This window comes from Rutidosis leptorrhynchoides, chromosome 1 (assembly GCF_046630445.1).
Source record: "Rutidosis leptorrhynchoides isolate AG116_Rl617_1_P2 chromosome 1, CSIRO_AGI_Rlap_v1, whole genome shotgun sequence".
Classification (NCBI taxonomy): domain Eukaryota; kingdom Viridiplantae; phylum Streptophyta; class Magnoliopsida; order Asterales; family Asteraceae; genus Rutidosis; species Rutidosis leptorrhynchoides.
Window position 1 is genome coordinate 149,427,388 of NC_092333.1, and position 8,851 is coordinate 149,436,238.

The window sequence follows — 8,851 nt, forward strand, 5'->3', positions numbered from 1 at the left end:
ATTTTAAGACTTTAGTCGCAGTTAAAACCTAATGTAAAATATAAAATAAATATAAGACTTAAATTAAAGCGTAAAGTAAATAACGATAATGAAATTGCGAATAATAAAAATGCGATAAAATAAAATTGCGATAATTAAAAAGTACGATAATTAAAAGTGCGATTAAATAACAATAAATAAAAGTGCGATAATTAGAAGTGCAATTAAATATAAAATAAAGGAAATTAAATATGAAATAAAAGAATTATGCTTATTTAAACTTCCGTAATCATGATGTTTGACGTGTTGATTTTAGTTTTATGCCCATGGGTTAATTGTCCTTTGTCCTGGATTATTCAATATGTCCGTCTGGTTTTTGTCCATAACAGTCCATCAGTCATAAATATAAATTGCAAGTGTCCTTGTCAAATTATTATTATACCCGAAGTTAAATATTCCAACTAATTGGGGATTCGAATTGTAACAAGGTTTTAATACTTTGTTTAATGAATACACCAGGTTATCGACTGCGTGTAAACCAAGGTTTTACTACTTTGTTAACAATTACACCAATTACCCTTGAATGTAATTTCACCCCTGTTTTAATTATTCTAGTGGCTATTAATCCATTCCCGTGTCCGGTTAAATGAACGATTATTCGTACATATAAATACCCCGCCCATCGTGTCCGATCGAGTGTATATGGTAATTTATAGGGACGCCCAATTGTAAATCTTTATATTAACATTAACAAACTTTCATTTAGTTAAACAAATATAAAGCCCATTAATAGCCCATAGTCTAATTTCCACAAGTGTCGTTCTTTTGTCCAAACCCCAATTATGGTACAAAGCCCAATTACCCAATTTTAGTAATTAGCCCAACATCATGATTACTTCGTTTTAAATAAGCATAATAATAACTTAGCTACGAGACATTAATGTAAAAAGGTTGAACATAACTTACAATGATTAAAAATAGCGTAGCGTTACACGGACAGAATTTCGACTTACACCCTTACAACATTCGCTAACATACCCTTATTATTAGAATTAAAATTAAAATTAAAATATAAATTATATATATATATATATTACGTATATATTGAGAGAGAGATAGATATTGAATATGAAATTTGATCAGAATTCGGTTTGCTTTATAGCCAGAGTTGAATTTTGGGGCTCCGCGACTCGCGGCAAAATCCCCTTCAAACTCCGCGAGTCGCGGAGGTTAATTTTACAGCTCAGTCCTTGGAGTTTTCTCTGCCGACGGTTTTTAATATATATATATAATATATATATAATTAATATAATTAATTATATATTATATTATATTTATATACATAGTTAACTTGTAATTTTTAGTCCGTTGCGTCGAGCGTTAAGAGTTGACTCTAGTCCCGGTTCCGGATTTTCGAACGTCCTTGCGTACAATTTTATATTTTGTACTTTGCGTTTTGAATCTTGTACTCTTGTAATTTCGAGACGTTTCTTATCAATAATTGGAACCTTTTTGATTGTCTTTTGTACTTTTGAGCTTTTTGGTCGTTTGCGTCTTCAATTCGTCGAATCTGTCTTTTGTCTTCACCTTTTATTATTTAAACGAATATCTCTTGTAAATAGAACAATTGCAACTAAAAGCTTGTCTTTCTTGAGGAATAATGCTATGAAATATATGTTCATTTTTAGCATTATCAAATATTCCCACACTTGAGCGTTGCTTGTCCTCAAGCAATATTGTCTTGAAATACTAGAATCACTTCTTTATTCTTCACACTTTGTACATCAGTGATTTCTATACGGCAGTATAAACAATGGTAGTAACGATATGGTTTACAGTCCCACATGACTATAAAAATTTAGATCCATTAAGGAAATTGGATCTTTATGAAAACATTTGATCTTTTGAAAATTAAACCTAGTTTTTTACCCTAGATAAGTTTTCCGGAATAACCCTTTACCGGTGTTTGCAAAATATTTTTGTGGGTTTGGTGGGTTTTAGATTTGAAAATTTTAGCTCAAAACTTACGGTTTTGTGTCACCCACTTGCTAACCTTGTATTTGGAAAGCAACACGTCCAGTTTACTTGTCCCGTATATTACCTTTCGGCAAACTACCGTCCGGTTGTAAAGGAAAGCGTTGAACAAGCAACTGTTAAAGGCAATGTCCCGTGACATGCTTTTGATTATGGTCTATAACGTGTCGGACGCAATTACTATCCTTGGTAGGAGCAATAGTAAAGCTCACCCTTATAATTTGTCGGTTTGACACAAGGTCCTGTCTTTGACCATGCTATGCAACCACCGTTCTTACGGTTGACACCTGATTTAGTTCAGGTGACCTAATGAATTCCAGGTGAATTCCTAGGATTTTACGTTCAATGGTAATGAACGCATTGAAAATAGGGTTTTCAGAAAACAAATCGGTTTATAATTTTGATCAAAATATTCTCTCGTTTAAGCTCGAGTTTAGATATCATTGAATTCCATGAGTTTGAATTCTCAATCTTTAAGGTCAATCTCTAGGATTGAGTAATATCAGTCTTAAAAGCTGATTTTTAATCTTTAAGGAGATTATCCTTTCTGGGGATCTGATTCATTAGTCTTATCCAGCTAATTTGCATGGTGCCCCCCCATTGTACGAGATAAATCCTTCTCATGGTTAGGATAAATCTGACCACTTGGCGACCCTGTTTAATGCTGAGGTCCGTGGATTTCCTGCTGATTTTAGTGATGACTTTTCTAGATTTTTCGTCAACCTACAACTGGTCTGGACGACAACTTCATGACCTAAATCAAGAAGCGCGTGTCTTTTTCGGAAGACTTTACTTCCTTTTAATGATGGAATTGATTCATCGTGTAGATCCATCTCTTCTTTTCTGTCATCGGGTAAAACAGTTTAGTTTAGTCCAAAGCAAAAGTATTTTCAGTTATTTGTTACAGATATATGTGACATATGTTTAAAATAACTTGGTAAATTTTCCCACACTTGGCTTTTTATTTTCCTTTTTATCGTCCTCTATTCCATTTTAAATGAATTTTAACATTTTAGTTTGTTTCTCAATTTATGTCCTTTCCGAGGTAACAATAATTTCGGTGTTAAAACCTAGTTTTATCGTTCATAAATATGTATAAACATGATTTTGAATTCATTTAATTGAAAAATTTTACTAGAATTGGGTAGTCAGTATATAAGACTAGGGCTGTTCTTTTTTATCAGAGAGCACTAGATTCTAATACAACTACTGCTTTACTAGTATTTTTAATGGTAACCAAGTGTATAAAGTAAAAAATGTTAAAATCCGAAAGAATTTAACCCCTTCCCACACTTAAGATCTTGCAATGCCCTCATTTGCAAGAAATCAGTAACAATTTAAATTATTGAGGGTGATTTGTGTGAAAATGATTAAATTTTTACCAAAGTTTCCAAATATATTGGCGTTTGTTTGCTGAATGATAAATGGTGCACCTCATTTGTTCATTCCGTCTTGTTGTTATTTCACATATATTTTGCATCTTGTCGTCAAAATTAGTTGCTTTTGCTGAACTTAATGCCAGTCTTTGAAAATGCGTTGTTTTACCCTGTTGTGTACATAAGATAAACTGCAAATATATATACATATTTTTGAAGTTTGGTATATTACCCCACATTCAAAAATTATTAAAGTCTAAGAATAAAAGTTAGATAATTATAAAAATGATTACAATATTAACAAAAATATTAAATGTATCAATAATTACAAATTACAAAATAAAAAAAATAATAAGTAAACTAAGGATGATATTGGTACCAATAGGGGTTCCAGGCATAACCATAAGTGCTATAGAATGCTTCGGCAGGGTCATACGTAGGATATGGTGGCTGCATCTCTATCGACCAAGGAGGGAAGACGGGTTTCGGTGTAGGAATATAGTTTCTACCTATATGTTGGCAATGCGCTATGATCTGGTTCTGATGAACTTGCCAATCTTCAAATGCTCTCTGTCTAGCATTTTCGTATTCCTGAGAAGCTATAAACCTATGCATTTCTTGCATCTCATTCCCCCCTCCTACATTACCTTGTTGCTGGTTTCTCTCCACCTGTGGATGTCTACCATGGTATCGTACTGCGGCGTTATTCCGCCTCTTCAAAACTTTCGCACCATGGTATACATTTAATCCTATAGTATCGCGGGGTTCCGGCTCTTCTAGTAATAATCCCCCCCGACTTATATCCACACCGAGATATTCACCAATCAAAGTAATAAAAATACCACCTCCTATTATGCTATGTGGTCGCATCCCCCGAACCATAGCTGATAAATAATAACCCACACAATATGGTATACTTACAGCGCTTTGTGGGTCTCGAATACACATATGGTAAAACAAATCCTGTTCATTTACTTTTTCCTTGTTTTTACCCCTTTGTGTAATCGAATTAGCTAAAAACCTATGTATCACTCTTAATTCGGCTCTATCTATATCCAAATAAGAGTAATTTCCCCCTTTGAAACGGTGATGGCTTGTCATTTGACTCCACACACCGTGTGTATCAAAATTCTCATCTATCTTTTTACCGTTTAGTATCAATCCTCTACAATCGGCAGACGCTAACTCCTCATGCGTATATATACGTAAAGCCTGAGCCATGTCCAGTAAAGACATGTGGCGCATCGAACCGCCTAACAAAAATCTAATAAAAGAACGATCGGTTAAACTAGCTACCCGATCATTCAACTCTATACTACATAACAATTCTACACACCATACTTTATATACAGGTCTGCGTATGGTGAATAAACATATCCAGTCATTAAAAGAAGAATTACCATACCTCTGTACAAGTAATTCCCTAATTGGCCCGGCCAATTCTACAGCTTCTAAGGGTCCCCATTCTATGACCCTCGGTACCTCAACAACCTTAGAGTGAAGAGTATGCAAACCCCGTTGATATTTTGGATAATCTATCCAAAGTCTGTCAAATCTCAGGTTCGGGTGCAACTCTTCCAAATGCATATCGGAAAAGGTCATGACTGGATGAGGTACATCCTGCTTGTAGTAGTTATCTACCTCCTGTTGTTCCAAATTCTCAGCAGGAGCATTGCGGGCTTGGGATGAAGATTCACCCCTTTCATTCTGCAAAACACATCAAACACAAATTTTGTGCATCCAAATATGCATTAGTGTCAGCAAAATCATCAATCAAAATAATTACAATGACATTATCAATTTATATCAAACTTAAGCTCATTTTCATATTTTCATCAAATCTACACTTTTTCAAATAAGCATATACGAAAATGTTCGCCAAGTTCATAAGCATTCAACTCAAATAACATGTCAAGATAATCATTACTAACAATCAAACAAGTCTCAAATGGCATTATCTTTCAAAAATCAAGTTCATGAATTTTAGACTTGAAAAAGTCCACTTTAATTCTCAAAATCATGTTTAGGCTCAAAGTTTGGATCATTTAACTACCTAGACATGTTACACTACTCAATTTAGCAACAATTCATGACAAAAATCGGCCATAACCTGTTTATATCAAAAAGCCCCAAATTTGCTCAAGAACACAAACCCTAGATTACTCAAAATTTGAAGTTTAAGGCTTCTAATCATGTTAAACAGCATCAATCTAGGTTATACAAGCATAATACATAAGCAATTTAAGTCTAATTACACTAAAAAGCATCAAAATCAAATTGGGGAAAAAATAGCTCAAGAACATCAAATTTCGAATTAAATGGTGTTTAGGTGTAGAAATTTACCATTTTTCTTGAGTAATTCTTAGATAGCATCCTTCTCAACATGATTTTAGCAAAAAATTTGGTGATTAACGGTTAAAAAGTGAGATTTTTGGGGGTGTTTTTCGAGTTTTTTCGGCAGTATTTCTGTTATTTTGGGTTGGGGACTGATCTGTTCTGCAGTTATATTTTTTTCCGGTTTTTAGTCCCTCCGCGAGTCGCGGAGGTTTTTCACTTCAAACTCCGCGAGTCGCGGAGTTTGCTCTTTTTTTTTTTTTTTTTTTTTTTATAATCATTAACTTATTAAAACAATTAAGTACTTAATTTTAAAATTTTGTTTCCCTTGTTATTTAGGACGAGGTCGTTTCGGATCGATGTCCTAGTCCGTCCCTCGACAAAATTTTAAAATTTGTCTTTTTGTAGCGATTGTTTTAAAAGCTAAGATTTTTGGTTTTTTTAATGTTTTTGGCATACTCTAATTCAATAAGATTAAAAATAATGATAATAAAAGTTCTCGTCCCTCCCTCGGGTAAAGCAATTTCGGTTCAAAGACCTAGTCTTCAACTTAAGACGAATTTTAAAAATCATATTCTTAACTTAATGAGATAAAGTAAATTTTTGTTTTTAAATTCACACAACTTAAATATAAAATTCAAAATTAATATTAAAAATTCACACCAAACTTAAAATTTGAAATGCATAAAATTAAAAATTTCATATTTTAAAAATTAAAAATTCACACCAAACTTAATTTAAAAATTCATATTATAAATTCACACCTAACTTATATTAATTTTTCAAATATTTACAATTTTAAAAATATTGTTTTACAAACTTTACAATATTAATTTAAGATTTAAATATTAATTTTAAAAATATGGTAAAAATAAAATTAAAAATCTTTTTGTCTTTTTATCCCACTTTAATCAATCAAATATTATCAAAAATATGCGCCCCTCTTTTCGGTAAAGTAATTTCGGTTCCAAGACCTAATTTAACTCATGACGAATTTTTGAAATATTTTGGGTTGATTGATTAAAGATATTTATACCTTAAGAATAAACGTTAAATTTCGCAGTGATGTAATAAATTTTTGAATGATATCAATAATTTCGGTCGCCAAACCTAATTTTATTCAATATCAATTTAATACTTTTTAGCGAACAAATTAGCGTTTATTATCAAAAGGTTAAAAATAAAAATAAAATAAAAACTGTACAGACATATCTGTGGAATAGATTTCTTAGTTATATGATCTATTCCATTCATAAGATAGTCGGTTTAATTGATTTTCCATGGCTACATAGGCTTAACCTCGAGCATTCAGTGTCTTTTCTTCTAAACATATGAACGGTCCGTCTCTGCATAAAGTAACAAATTCGGTATTTGAATAGGTTTGATTATTTGAACATTTACCTCCATGTGACCATTTTCCACATTTGTGACATCGTTCTAGGTGTCGTACTCTTCTTTTCGCTGCGGATTTTGATTTTCCTTTACCAAATTGTAACTTATTATCTTCGCATCTGGATTCTTTTCTAACTCCGTCCATTCTTTCTCTGATTACTGATACTAATTCGCTCGGTAGTATGTCATTATTACGTTTAGTGATCAAAGCGTGTAGCATTAGACCATGGTTTAGTTCACAGGCAGTCTTCATTTTGTAAAAACCTAAAAAAATAAAAATTCAGAATGGGGGGAGAAGACTAGTTCTTTAGGGTCTGCTAGGGAAAGACCATACGTGTTCCATTTTCGAGAACTACACGAAAACAGACAATCTAACTCTAACAGAAATATATATTATCCTTTAAACACTTGATTCTCCCCACACTTAGTTAGCTGTGGTGTCGAAATTGTGATTAACTTCGTTGTCAACTTCCATCGGACCATGTATGTAATGTTTAACTCTGTGACCATTAACTTTAAATTCTATCCCATTTGAATTTATTAATTCTATCGTTCCGTATGGGAAAACTCTTTTGACTATGAATGGTCCAGACCATCTTGATTTCAATTTTCCAGGAAATAGCTTGAATCGTGAATTGAAAAGAAGAACTCTGTCTCCTTCTTTAAATTCTTTTGAACTTCTGATTCTTTTATCATGCCATTTCTTCGTTCTTTCTTTATAGATTAACGAATTTTCGTATGCTTCATGTCTTAATTCTTCTAATTCATTTAGTTGACTTAATCGTAGACGTCCGGCTTCATGTAAATCAAGATTACATGTCTTCAAAGCCCAAAATGCTTTGTGTTCAATTTCTACTGGAAGATGACATGCTTTTCCATAAATAAGTCTAAAAGGTGTGGTTCCAATTGGAGTTTTGTAGGCTGTTCTAAAAGCCCAGAGTGCATCCTCCAATTTAATGGACTATTCCTTCGGATTTGATCCTACGGTTTTCTCTAGAATACGTTTTAAAGCTCGGTTGGTATTTTCAACTTGTCCACTTGTTTGTGGATGATATGCGGTGGAGATTTTATGAGTTACTCCATATCTTTTAAGAACTTTCTCAAGTTGATTATTACAAAAATGAGTTCCCCGATCACTTATTAAAGCTTTCGGTGTTCCAAACCTTGCAAAAAGACGTTTTAAAAAGTTGACTACAACTCGTGCATCGTTAGTTGGGAGAGCTTGTGCTTCCGCCCATTTAGATACATAATCAATGGCTACGAGTATATATAGATTATTATGAGATTTTGGAAATGGACCCATAAAGTCAATACCCCAAATGTCAAATACTTCACATACTTGGATGATATTTTGTGGCATTTCATCACGTTGACTTATTTTTCCGGCCCTTTGACAAGCATCACAGGATTTGCAAAGAAGGTGTGCGTCTTTGTAAATTGTAGGCCAATAGAATCCAGCTTCATAAACTTTTCTTGCTGTTAGTTGAGGCCCATAATGCCCTCCTGTTGGTCCTGTGTGACAATGGTTTAATATTTTACTAGCTTCATCTCCAAATACACATCGGCGTATTATTCCATCTGGACAACTTTTAAACAGATGTGGATCTTCCCAGAAATAGTGTTTTATATCACTGAAGAATTTCTTTCGTCTTTGGTACGATAATCCTTTTTCAAGGAATCCACAAACTAAGTAGTTTGCATAGTCTGCAAAGCATGGGATTTCTTTATAATCTATC